This window comes from Pongo pygmaeus, chromosome 20 (genome assembly GCF_028885625.2).
Source record: "Pongo pygmaeus isolate AG05252 chromosome 20, NHGRI_mPonPyg2-v2.0_pri, whole genome shotgun sequence".
Lineage (NCBI taxonomy): Eukaryota > Metazoa > Chordata > Mammalia > Primates > Hominidae > Pongo > Pongo pygmaeus.
In genome coordinates, this window is record NC_072393.2 from 15,209,343 (window position 1) to 15,223,055 (window position 13,713).

General features: G+C 41.9%; 2 protein-coding genes and 2 pseudogenes across 5 annotated transcripts in view; all 4 read right to left on the minus strand.

The window, feature by feature from the left end:
* The window catches only part of LOC129020375 (olfactory receptor 7A17-like), a 57,647-nt pseudogene extending 53,598 nt beyond the window's left edge, over window positions 1-4,049 (minus strand).
* Window positions 1-4,059, minus strand: part of LOC129020376 (olfactory receptor 7A17-like) — a 15,929-nt gene extending 11,870 nt beyond the window's left edge. Inside the window, exon 1 of one of the 2 annotated variants that reach the window (XM_054464633.2) lies at window positions 3,933-4,059. The gene's annotated coding sequence lies outside the window, so the exon portion shown is untranslated. The remainder of the gene's footprint in view (window positions 1-3,932) is intronic. The other variant, XM_054464635.2, reaches the window with a different exon arrangement.
* The window catches only part of LOC129020377 (olfactory receptor 7A10-like), a 26,497-nt gene extending 22,437 nt beyond the window's left edge, over window positions 1-4,060 (minus strand). Inside the window, exon 1 of one of the 3 annotated variants that reach the window (XM_063658923.1) lies at window positions 3,933-4,060. The gene's annotated coding sequence lies outside the window, so the exon portion shown is untranslated. The remainder of the gene's footprint in view (window positions 1-3,932) is intronic. The other 2 variants (XM_054464636.2, XM_054464637.2) reach the window with 2 other exon arrangements.
* LOC129020378 (olfactory receptor 7A10-like) lies at window positions 21-8,943 on the minus strand (annotated as a pseudogene).
* Window positions 8,944-13,713: the final 4,770 nt, after the last annotated feature.

Below are 13,713 nucleotides of genomic sequence, written 5' to 3' on the forward strand. Positions count from 1 at the left end.
GTAGAAAAACATATTGTTTATTTGCCTGCACATTAATATTTATAAAAAATTTTTAAAGAGAAAGATATTTGTTAGGACAAAGGTAGAAATCATATTTGTAGGTAGCACTGGAAAATACTAAGCACAGACAGCAATATGATACAATGAAATAATACAGATTATGGTACCAAATCCTTTACTGGGATGAACTAACCTGATTATGTATGGATAGTGAGGTTCTCCACCTCAGTGAGTAGATAAACATCATTAAAAAAATTCTTTTATAGTAATTCAATGCATGACTAAAAATTTTACACCATCTTATTTAAGGTTCATCTCTGACTCTAAGGCCATATTAAGTCAATTAATTTATGTAAATGTGTCAACTATATTACATATATATTATATATATAATATAATATATAATATATAATATATATTATATATATTATATGTGTAAACTATATTTGAAACATGTATTTGATAAGCAACATTTGCCTAAGTACTCAGTGCTAATAAATGTAGCAGGCACTGTGGACACTAAGCTGAATTGAGGACGAACCCTCATGAGTTGAATAAAATGCCACAACTCGCTAAAACCACCCTTGACTGATAAAGTTTACGTTACCAGGAAGCACAGTTAAGATAGTTAGAGAGAAAGGAATTATGGACTCAAATGGGAAAAACTGTGGTTTCAAATAGTCACCTACAATGAAACATCTTAGTGACCTCACCGTTACCAAGTATAGTTGATTCTGTAGGATGAGTATGACTCACCACTGTACCAGACAAATAAGAATCCCCAAGTCGTGTCTGATGCTAGTTTGGAAATTACTATGGGAAAGGAGTAAAATGATAAATGCAAAAAACTGTTGGATATCAGAGAGCAGAAAGCTTCATAGGGGAATAGCACACATTCTATCAAGGAGCTGAGATCAAGGAAACTCAAACTCCAGGAAATTAATAGATGGAGCATGTTCCACTTCCACAATCTGATTCTTAAATCCCAATTTCTGGTTTTGGGGCATAGAGCTCTGGAATCACATGCATTTCTTTAAAAGTGACCCTTTTAGTGTTTCCCTCTGGAGAATTGTTTCAGAGCCTTCCTTATGTCTTTATTTCTCAGACTGAAGATAAAGGGGTAGAGCATGGGGGTGACCACAGCATGCATCACTGACATAGTTGCACCTGAGTGTAAATTTTGAGTCATGGCAGAACTAAGGTACATGTGGGCGGCAAGCCACCCAGGCGCCGAGGCAAGAGACCGAGGACACGAGCTGTTCCAGTATAATAAAATACAAAACAAGAATAGTTATACCAGATATAGATCTTAGATATGATTATATATGAATATCAATAATCATTAGTTTGTAGCAATTACTCTTTATTCCAATATTATAATAATCCTCGCTCTATAATCATAACCTAGGAGAAACAAGGCCATACAGAGATAGGAGCTGAGGGGACACAGTGAGGAGTGACCAGAAGACAAGAGTGCGAGCCTTCTGTTATGCCCACACAGGGCCACCAGAAGGGCTCCTTGGTCTAGCAGTGACGCCAGCGTCTGGGAAGACGCCCGTTGCCAGGCGGACCGTGGTCTAGCGGTAGCGAAAAGTGTCAAGGAACAACACCCGCTACTTAGCAGACCAGGAAAGGGAGTCTCCCTTTCCCCGGGGGAGTTTAGAGAAGACTCTGCTCCTCCACCTCTTGTGGAGGGCCTGACATCAGTCAGGCTCGCCTGCAGTTATCCGGAGGTCTAACCGTCTCCCTGTGATGCTGTTCTTCAGTGGTCACGCTCCTAGTCTGCCTTTATGTTCCATCCTGTACGCCTGGCTCTGCCTTCTAGATAGCGGTAGTCAATTAGTGAAAGTACTAAAAGTCTCTGATATGCAGAAATAATGGTGTAAGCTGTCTTTCTCTCTGTCTCCTCTCCCTCTCTGCCTCGGCTGCCAGACAGGGAAGGGCCCCGTGTCCAGTGGACACATGACCCACGTAACCTTACCTATCGTTGGAGATGACTCACACTCTTTACCCTGCCCCTTTTGCTTTGTATCCAATAAATAACAGTGCAGCCAGACATTCGGGGCTGCTACCCTTCTCTGCGCATTGGTGGTAGTGGTCCCCCGGGCCCAGCCGCCTTTTCTCTTATCTCTTTGTCTTGTGTCTTTATTTCTACACTCTCTCGTCGCCGCACACAGGGAGAGACCCACCGACCCTGTGGGGCTGGACCCTACACCTGGCGCTTCGAAGTGGGGCTCTCCCTCACTGTGTGAAGTTGCACCCTGAGTGCGGGATTCAGCGGAGGAGTTCAAGGAGAGATTCCTGAGGATTGCGGTCAATAAGCTTGGTGGTAAGCTAGAGTACTCAGAGTGTTCCGGGGACACCATGGGACAAGCCAGTACTAAGTAATCAGACTCGGTTAGAGTCACAGGCTCCCTTGAAGCAGGGTCCCTTTCCTACAAATCAGACTCCGGTAGAGTCACAGGCTCCCTTGAAGCCTGGTTCTCTTCCTCCCAATCAGACTCCGCTAGAGTCACAGGCTCCCTTGAAGCCTGGTCCCTTTCCTGCAAATCGGACTCAGTTAGAGTCACAGGCTCCCTTGAAGCCTGGTTCCTTTCCTGCAAATCGGACTCAGTTAGAGTCACAGGCTCCCTTGAAGCCTGGATCCTTTCCTACAAATCGGACTCGGGTAGAGTCACAGGCTCCCTTGAAGCCTGGTCCCTTTCCTATAAATCGGACTTGGTTAGAGTCACAGGCTCCTTTGAAGCCTGGTTCCTTTCCTCCTACTCAGACTTGGCTAGAGTTACAGGCTCCCTTGAAGCCTGGTCTGCACTTGCCGTGGCAGCCTGGTTTTCAGGCCCATGAAAGACCTGCTCAGCAGGTAATCTGGTCTCAGCCTGGCTTTCAGTTTTCCAACTCTCCTTCTATTCAAAATTCTAGCCCTTTTTCTGCTTCTGGTCCGGTCGGGACTGCTGTTGCCAATACTACCATTGCCGCTCATAAGCAACAAATTACATACAACCCTGAAAATGACACTCCTCTTATAAGGGCTATAGCTCAGGCAAGGGAATACGGGGATCCCAAAACCTGGCAATTTCCTGTAATTTTACAACCTCCAGTACCTGCCACCCCAGCAGCACAAAATCACCCACAGCCCGTTGATCTTGCTGAGCAGGCGGCTGATCTCATGGAACCTTCACGCTCTGTATTAATATCTTGTTTTTCTGCTTTACAACAAGCAGTCACAGCAGCTGGCTTGGTTATCGCCCCAGAAAAAATTCAGACTTCTTCCCCTTATCACTATTTAGGAATGCAGCTAGAGGACAAGGTCATTAAGGCTCAAAAGGTTCAACTCAGACGCGACTCCTTAAAAACGCTAAATGATTTCCAAAAATTACTTGGAGATATTAATTGGATTCGTCCCTCCCTAGGCATTCCTACTTGTGCTGTGTCTAATCTTTTTGCAACATTACGGGGCAATCCTGATTTACACAGTAAAAGGTCCTTGACTCCTGAGGCGGATTCTGAATTGCGACTTATAGAAAAATGCATTCAACAGTCTCAGGTTACCAGAGTGAATCCACATTTACCTTTTGAAATACTAATTTTTCCCACTGAACATTCACCAACAGGACTCGTTATTCAGGGACATAATTTAATTGAACGGTGTTTTCTCCCACAAAACTCTTTACGGACACTATTTATCTAGATCAAATTTCTACCTTAATTGGTCAGGCTCGTCCTCGTCTCCTTCGTCATTCGGGAACAGAGCCCCAAAAAATCATTGTTCCCCTTACAAGTTCAACAGGCTTTTGCTACTTGCATCGCTTGGCAAGTGCATTTGGCAGGTTTCCCAGGTATAATTGATAATCGCTATCCTAATGTAAAATTATTTCAGTTCCTTAAACTCACTTCTTGGATTTTACCTAACATTACTAGAAACACCCCATTACCTGAAGCTGTCACGGTTTTCACTGATGCTTCCTCTAATGGCCGAGCAGCATATACAGGACGCAGAGAATGTGTTCTTAACACAGGAGCTATTTCAGCACAACAAGCTGAACTGCTTGCTGTTATGGCTGTCCTTGAAGATTTTCCTGAGCCAGTTAACATTGCCTCTGACTCAGCGTATGTAGTACATGTTGCTTGCAACATTGAAACTGCCTTAATCAAATTTCTGCCTGATGATAACCTATTCTTTCTTTTTCAAAAGTTTCAGTCTGTGCTCAGAGCAAGGTCTTCTCCTTTCCACATTACTCACATTCGGGCCCACACACCCCTCCCCGGACCCCTCTCGGCAGCAAATGCCAGAGCTGACACACTAGTTACTCCAGTTTTTACAGATGCAGAAAATTTTCATGCTTTAACTCATGTCAATGCTGCGGGACTCCGAAACAAGTTCCCCCTTACATGGAAACAAGCTAAAACCATTGTGCGTCACTGTCCTACTTGTCAGGTGTTAATTTTACAGCCACTGTCTTCAGGAGTTAACCCTAGAGGACTTTCATAGAATGCTCTTTGGCAAATGGACGTGACTCATTATCCTCCTTTTGGCAAGCTTTCTTTTATACGTGTAACTATTGATACCTTTTCTCATTTTATTTGGGCCACTTGTCAAACGGGAGAAAGTACAGCTCATGTTAAACGACATATGCTTTCCTGTTTCTCGGTTATGGGCTGTCCCGAGAAACTAAAAACTGATAACGGCCCCGGCTACACTAGTGCTGCTTTTAAAAAGTTTACTCAGACATGGGCAATTACTCACACAACTGGCATCCCCTATAACTCTCGAGGACAGGCCTTGGTTGAACGAGCCAATAAAACACTCAAAGATCAACTTCGAAAACAGGATACTAAATCAAAGGGAGATGCTCTTACTCCTCATGCCCAATTAAATCTGGCTCTCTTCACACTAAATTTCTTAAACTTAACAAGAAATCAACCTTTCACAGCCGCAGAACAACATTTCACTGGAAATAAATTAAATCCACAAACAGGAATGCGGATATGGTGGAAGGACGTAAAAACTAACACATGGGAATTAGACACGGTCATAACTTGGGATAGGGGTTTTGCTTGTGTTTCCCCAGGAAAAGGACTACAGCCTGTGTGGGTCCCCTCCCGACAATTAAAATTGCACCATAACTCCAAAGATGAAACGCTCCCAGAAACAAAAGGCAAAGACCCATCGGAAACAAAAGAGCAACTTTCACTGCCTGACACATAAACTTCATGACATCCACATTGAGGCAAAATCTCGATGTGTGACCTGCAACACCTCTCGTTCAACCCCACCTACTTGGGGTCAAATAAAGATTTTATCTCATCAAACAGAAAAATTCTTAACAGAAAAAAGAATCCCAAAAATGGCTGGTAATATAATTCTGGCTGCCTTTATGGTAGTCAGTGCAGCGGTAAGTATACCACCGGTCAGGGCAACCCAAAATTATACTTATTGGGCATATGTTCCTTTTCCCCGTCTAATTCGGTCTGTCTCCTGGGTGGACTCGCCAGCAGAAGTTTACACTAATAGTAGTGCATTCATGCCGATCCCTAATGATGATCGGTTTCCAGCTCAACCGGAAAAAGAAAGTATGCACTTTAATCTGTCAATTGGCTATAAATATCCACCACTATGCATTGGGAAGTCGCCTGGCTGTTTAGCTAATCCTGACCAGAATTGGATGTGGACTGTACCGTCCTTTACAAATGATTCTTATCAAGTACATAATGTGTTCAGTACTAACTCTTTTCAACTTCTCACTGTCAAAGATACCCCACATGAGGCATGGAGAATTCCTCTCACTACCAAACCTAATAAAACAAAAGGACTGCCAGACTGTCCAAAGAAACCTGCAAAAGGGCCTTTTATAGTGACTTCAGTTTTATGGGATAATTGTAATGCTCCTAAGGCCGTTGTACTCCAAACTCTAGCCATGGGTATTGTTATTGATTGGGCTCCAAAAGGACATTATTGGCAAGATTGCTCCGGCAAAAATACCTTATACTCGGAGTTTATTTATTCCTTAGATTACATAGAGCATGGATGGCAGTCTTACACACTGAGACAATGGGTGTCTCCTTACCCATTTAAATGGATGGACACAGGCATTGCTCCTCCTAGACCAAAAATGATTCATCCCTTTGTTACCCCAGAACATCCTGAACTATGGAAATTAGCTGCAGCTTTGTCAGGAATAAGGATATGGAACACTACCTATCAACTCCTTCGTACTAAAACCAAAACACCCACATTTAACATCACCCTCATTTCTGAACGGGTGATACCCATCAGGAGCTGCGTCAAACCCCCTTACATGCTGTTGGTTGGAAATATAATTATTATGCTTGATGCACAAACTATAGAATGTGATAACTGTAAGCTGTTCACTTGCATTGATGCAACTTTTAATCCCACTACAAATATTCTCTTGGTAAGGGCTAGGGAGGGGGTATGGATACCAGTTTCTTTACGTCATCCGTGGGAGTCTTCCCCCTCTATACACATAGTCAATGAAGTCCTTAAGGGTATCCTCAAAAGAACAAAGAGATTTATTTTTACTCTTACTGCAGTCCTTGTAGGACTAATTGCAGTTACTGCAGCAGCAGCAACTGCTGGAGTTGCCATCCACAATTCTCTTCAAACCGCTCAATATGTTGAAGCATGGCAGAAAAACTCCTCCAGACTTTGGAATTCTAAGGCTCAAATTGATAAAAAATTAGCTAATCAAATTAATGATCTCCGCCAAAGTGTAATCTGGCTGGGAGATAGAGTTATGAACTTGGAACACTGTATGCAATTACAGTGTGATTGGAATACTTCTGATTATTACATAACACCTTATGCTTATAATAAAGATCAACATAGCTGGGAAGAGGTTTCAAGACATTTAAAAGCCTGGGATGATAACTTAACCTTGGATATTTCACAACTTAAAGAGCAAATTTTCGAGGCTTCACAAGCCCATTTATCCACCGTTCCTGGCTCAGACATTTTTGAAGGCATAACTAAACAATTATCTGATTTTAATCCCTTCAAATGGCTCAAACCCTTCGGAGGATCATTGTTGTCACCGGCATTATTAATATTGGTATGCTTATGTTGTCTCCTTTTAGTCTGCAGATGCCTCCAAGGAGTCCGAAACCAAGTCCTAAGTCAACGACAAGCAGTGATGATGATGGTGATCCTAGTTAATAAAATTGGGGAGATGTGGGCAGCAAGCTACCCAGGCGCTGAAGCAAGAGACCGAGGACACGAGCTGTTCCAGTATAATAAAATATAAAACAAGAATAGTTATACCAGATATAGATCTTAGATATGATTATATATGAATATCAATAATCATTAGTTTGCAGCAATTACTCTTTATTCCAATATTATAATAATCCTCGCTCTATAATCATAAGCGGAGAAACCAGGCCATACAGAGACAGGAGCTGAGGGGACACAGTGAAAAGTGACCAGAAGACAAGAGTGCGAGCCTTCTGTTATGCCCACACAGGGCCACCAGAAGGGCTCCTTGGTCTAGCAGTGACGCCAGCGTCTGGGAAGACGCCCGTTGCCAGGCAGACCGTGGTCTAGCGGTAGCGAAAAGTGTCAAGGAACAACACCCGCTACTTAGCAGACCAGGAAAGGGAGTCTCCCTTTTCCCGGGGGAGTTTAGAGAAGACTCTGCTCCTCCACCTCTTGTGGAGGGCCTGACATCAGTCAGGCTCGCCCACAGTTTTCCGGAGGCCTAACCGTCTCCCTGTGATGCTGTGCTTCAGTGGTCATGCTCCTAGTCCGCCTTCATGTTCCATCCTGTACACCTGGCTCTGCCTTCTAGATAGCGGTAGTCAATTAGTGAAAGTACTAAAAGTCTCTGATATGCAGAAATAATGGCGTAAGCTGTCTTTCTCTCTGTCTCCTCTCCCTCTCTGCCTCGGCTGCCAGGCAGGGAGGGGCCCCCTGTCCAGTGGACACATGACCCACGTGACCTTACCTATCATTGGAGGTGACTCACATTCTTTACCCTGCCCCTTCTGCCTTGTATCCAATAAATAACAGTGCAGCCAGACATTCGGGGCCACTACAGGTCTCCACGCATTGGTGGTAGTTGTCCCCCGGGTCCAGCTGCCTTTTCTCTTATCTCTTTGTCTTATGTCTTTATTTCTACACTCTCTCGTCACCACACACAGGGGGAGATCCACCGACCCTGTGGGGCTGGTCCCTACAGGTACACCCCTAGGCTTGTGCAATAAAATAAGGAGACAACTGAGAGGTGAGATGCACAGGTGGAAAATGCCTTGTACTTTTCCTAAGCTGGTGAGATTGCAAGTATGGTGGAAACTGTCATGAGTAAGGGTAAAGGATCCCAGTGAGGGGACCAACATACATCACCCCTGCTGCAAAATACATCACCATGTCATTGAGAAAGGTGTCAGAATAGGCAAAGTAGACAATCTGATTAAGTTCACAAAAAAGTGGGGGATTTCCAAGTCTATACAAAATGGCAGTGGCCTCACCATTAAGCTTAGAAACAAGAAATTCAGGGCACTCGTGATCCAGGACACAAGAACCAGCAGTCCACAGAGCCTGGGGTCATGATGCAGGGGCAACAGATGGCCACAAGCCAATCATAGGCCCTTATGGTCAGAAGAATACTATCTAATCCTGTAAAGAGTAGGCAAAAGCACATCTAGGCAATGCAGCCTGCATAGGCAAAATGACTTTGTTATGTGTCTGGATATTTACCAGCATCTTTGGGATAATAGTAGAGACAAAACAGACGTCTGCAAAGGACAGGTTTGTAGAGTATGTGGAAGTGGGAGTCTGAGGTGTGGCCAGGATGATAATCAGGTTCCCAAACACGGTGATCAGACACATGGAGAGAAACAGCCCAAAGAGGAAGGGCTGCAATTCTGGTTCCTCTGAAAGTCCCAGAAGAAGAATTCTGAAATTCGTGTAACATTCCTTGGTTTCATCTTGTTGATGTGACCTCCAAAAAAAACAGAGAAAGAGAACATGCCACAAGCATGCATTACAAACCTATCAGAAACTCTATCACTTGTATTCCATGCCAAAAAGTTAATTAAAAAACCTTTTTGGATTCCCGGGTTAGAAGGCCGAATAGGAACAGCTCTGGTCTGCAGCTCCCAGGGAGACCAATGCAGAAGGTGGATGATTTCTGAATTTCCAACTGTAGTATCTGGCTTATCTCACTGGGACTGGTTAGACAGTGGGTGTAGCCCACAGAGGGTGAGCAAAAGCAGGGTAGGGTGTTGCTTCACCAGGGAAGCGCAAGGGGCTGGGGAACTCCCTCCCCTAACCAAGGGAAGCTGTGAGTGAGAGACAGTGCTATCTGGCCCACATACTAAGCAAAATAGATAGATCACTAGCCAGACTAATAAAGACGAAAGAAAAGAATCAAACAGACACAATAAAAAAAATGATAAAGGGGATATCACCACTGATCCCACAGAAGTACAAACTACCATCCAAGAATACTGTAAGTACCTCTACACAAAACATCCTCCCAAGACTAAACCAGAAAGAAGTTGAATCCCTGAATAGGCCAATAACATGTTCTCGAATTGAGGCAGTAATTAATAGCCTACCAACCAATGAAAAGCCGAGGACCAGACGGATTCACAGCTGAATTCTACCAGAGGTACAAAGAGGTGCTGGTACCATTCCTTCTAAAACCATTCCAAACAATAGAAAAAGAGGGAATCCTCCTTAACTCATTATGATGCCAGCATCATTCTGATACCAAAACCTGGCAGAGACACAACAAAAAAAGAAAATTTCAGGCCAATGTCCCTGATGAGCATTGATGCTAAAATCTTCGATAAACTACTGGCAAACTGAATCCAGCAGCACATTAAAAAGCTTACCCACCGCAATCAAGTCAGCTTCATCCCTGGGATGCAAGCCTGGTTCAACATATGCAAATCATTAAATGTAATCCATCACATAAACAGAACCAGTGACAAAAACCACATGATTATCTCAATAGATGCAGAAAAGGCCTCTGACAAAATTCAACACCGCTTCATGCTAAAAACTCTCAACAAGCTAGGTATTGCTGGAATGTATCTCAAAATAATTAGAGCTATTTATGACAGATCCACAGCCAATATCATACTGAATGGGCAAAACCTGGTAACATTCCCTTTGAAAACCGGCACAAGACAAGGAAGCCCTGTCTCACCACTCCTATTCAACATAGTATTGGAAGTTCTGGCCAGGGCAATCAGGCAAGAGAAAGAAATAAATGGTATTCAAATAGGAAGAGAGGAAGTCAAATTGTCTCTGTTTGCAGATGACATGATTGTATATTTAGAAAACACCATCGTCTCAGCCCAAAAACTCCTTAAGTTGATAAGCAATTTCAGCAAAGGCTCAGGATACAAAATCAATGTGCAAAAATCACAAGCATTCCTATACACCAATAACAGACAAACAGAGAGCCAAATCATGAGTGAACTCCCATTCACAATTGCTACAAAGAGAACAAAATACCTAGGAATCCAACTTACAAGTTCTCTTCAAGGAGAACTACAAACCATGGCTCAAGGAAATAAGAGAGGACACAAACAAATGGAAAAACATTCCATGCTCATAGATAGGAAGAATCAGTACCATGAAAATGGCCATACTGCCTATAGTAATTTATAGATTCAATGCTATCCCCATCAAGCTACCATTGACTTTCTTCACAGAATTAGAAAAATTACTTTAAATTTTATATGGAACCAGATAGAGCCCATATAGCTAAGACAATCCTAAGCAAAAAGAACAAAGCTGGAGGAATCTCACTACCTGACTTCAAACTATACCACAAGGCTACAGTAACCAAAACAGCATGGTACTGGTCCCAAAACAGATATAGAGGCCAATGGAACAGGACAGAGGCCTCAGAAATAACACCATATACCTACAACCATATGACCTTTGGCAAACCCAACAAAAACAAGCAATGGGGAAAGGATTCCCTATTTAATAAATGATATTGGGAATACTAGCTAGCCATATGCAGAAAACTGAAACTGGACCCCTCCCTTACAGCTTATACAAAAATTAACTCGATGGATTAAAGATTTAAACATAAGATCTAAAACCATGAAAACCCTAGAAGAAAACCTAGGCAATACCATTCAGGACATAGGCATGGGCAAAAACTTCATGACTAAAACACCAAAAGCAATGGCAACAAAAGCCAAAATTGACACATGGGACCTAATTAAACTAAAGAGCTTCTGCACAGCAAAAGAAACTATCATCAGAGTGAACAGGCATTTACAGAATGGGAGAAAATTTTTGCAATCTATTGATCTGACAAAGGGCTAATATCCAGAATCTAGAAAAAACTTAAACAAATTTACAAGAAAAAAACAAACAACCCCATCAAAAAGTCAGTGAAAGATATGAACACTTTTCAAAAGAAGACATTTATGTGGCCAACACACATATGAAAAAAAAAGCTCATCATCACTGGAAATGCAAACCAAAACCACAATGAGATACCGTCTCACGTCAGTTAGAATGGCAATCATTAAAAAGTCAGGAAACAACAGATGCTGGAGAGGATGTGGAGAAATAGGAATGCTTTTACAGTGTTGGTGGGAGTGTAAACTAGTTCAACCCTTGTGGAAAACAGTGTGGTGATTCCTCAAGGATCTAGAACCAGAAATACCATTTGACCCAGCAATCCCATTACTGGGTATATACCCAAAGGATTATAAATCATTCTACTATAAAGATACATGCACATGTATGTTTATTGCAGCACTATTTACAATAGCAAAGACTTGGAACCAACCCAAATACCCATCAATGATAGACTGGATAAAGAAAATGTGGCACATATATACCATGGAACACTATGCAGCCAAAAATAGGATGAGTTCACATCCTTTGCAGGGATGTGGATGAAGCTGGAAACCATCATTCTCAGCAAATTAATGCAGGAACAGACAACCAAACACTGCATGTTCTCCCTCATAAGAGGGCATAAGAGGGAGTTGAACAATAAGAACATATGAGCACAGGGAGGGAAACATCACACACCAGGGCCTGTCAGGGGGTGGGGGGCTAGGGGAGGGATAGCATTAGGAGAAATACCTAATGTAGATGTCGGGTTGATGGGTGCAACAAACCACCATGGCACATGTATTCCTATGTAACAAACCTGCACCTTCTGCACATGTATCCCAGAACTTAAAGTATAATAAATAAATAAATAATAAATAAATAAATAAAAATTAAAAAATTAAAAGAATCATTAAAACATAAAAATTAAAAAGAAAATAAAAAACATTTTTACATTGATAGATAAAATCATGTGTATTTATCATGCACAATGTGATAGTTTGAAATATACACAAAATATCATTGTGAGATGGCTACATGTGGCTAATTAATATCTGCATGACCTCACATTGTCCTCGTGTTTCTTGTGAGAATACAACATCCACTCTTAATATTTTTGGAGATTACAAAATATTACCATTTATAATAGTCACCACGCTATAAAACGTATCTCTTGAATTTACTCCTTCCCCCTAACTGTAATTTTTGTATCCTTTGACCAATATCTCCCCAACCCTCCCTCCCAACCTACTAATCTCCAGTAACCTTTATTCTATAAGTTAGTATAATTTGCCTGTCAATCTATTCCCATTAGGGTATCCCCTTTTCATCCCTGACTATCTTTAGTCGGTCTTTTCCTGGGGGCATCTGTTCTATAGGTTTAAGGTTGCAGGAAGAGGGGTGAGGAGATACTTGTCAAAGGATACACAATTGCAGTTAGGATAAATAAATTCAAGATGTTTATTGTACAACATGGTGACTGTGACGACTGATGATATTTTACTGCATTCTTGACAAATGCTAAGAGAACGGATGTTAAGTGTTCATAACACAAAAATGATAAAAATGTGAGGTAATGCGTGTATTAATTTGCTAGATTTAACCATTCCACAAGGTATGTATACTTCAAACCATCACGTTGTACACAATAAATACATACTATTGTATCTGTGAATTTAAATGAATTTTGAAAAATTTACAAGATATTCTTTCCAAGGTGCTAATCTCAGGGAAGCTAGCATAGAAACATCTAAAGACATCTAAAGATATGTCTTACAATTACCAAATGTTTGATAAACGAAGGATTAAGTGACAGCTCTTCGCCTGTGCGATAAGTATGACATTTCTAATTGTTTGCTAAAGAATCAAGAAGCCAAGGAATATTGTACCCATGGTTTTATATTAAGAGAACATAGTGCAGACCCTTGTTATAGAGAATAGTAAATTCCTGAAGATATCAAGGACTTTGCTCCCACCACAAGTCAATGCGTTTGATATCCAAGGTACATAGTTGAGACAAGTTCCTCAATTTAGACTTTGGAAACAACTTTTCCTCAGGGTTTTGATAACCTCTTAAGAGTTCAGGTCTCTAGAAGAGAAGAAAGTCCATGGAGAGAAAGTAATAAAGACTGGATTCACCTTGCATTTAATCTGGTGTCTTGGGAATAGAGGATACAAGAAAAAAAATTATTTCAGTGCAGAGCAATGTCCCACAGGGACATGGTGTGCTCAGGAGTGGAATAACAAGAGAAAATGTGCCTCATGAGCAGATATATGAAGCTGTAAATATCTCCTGTCCTGTTGGCTTTCAGTGTATGCAACCTTGGGCTGGACGGGACACGGTTCTTTCTTTTGCAGTCCTAAATCTGGCTCCGGTACTG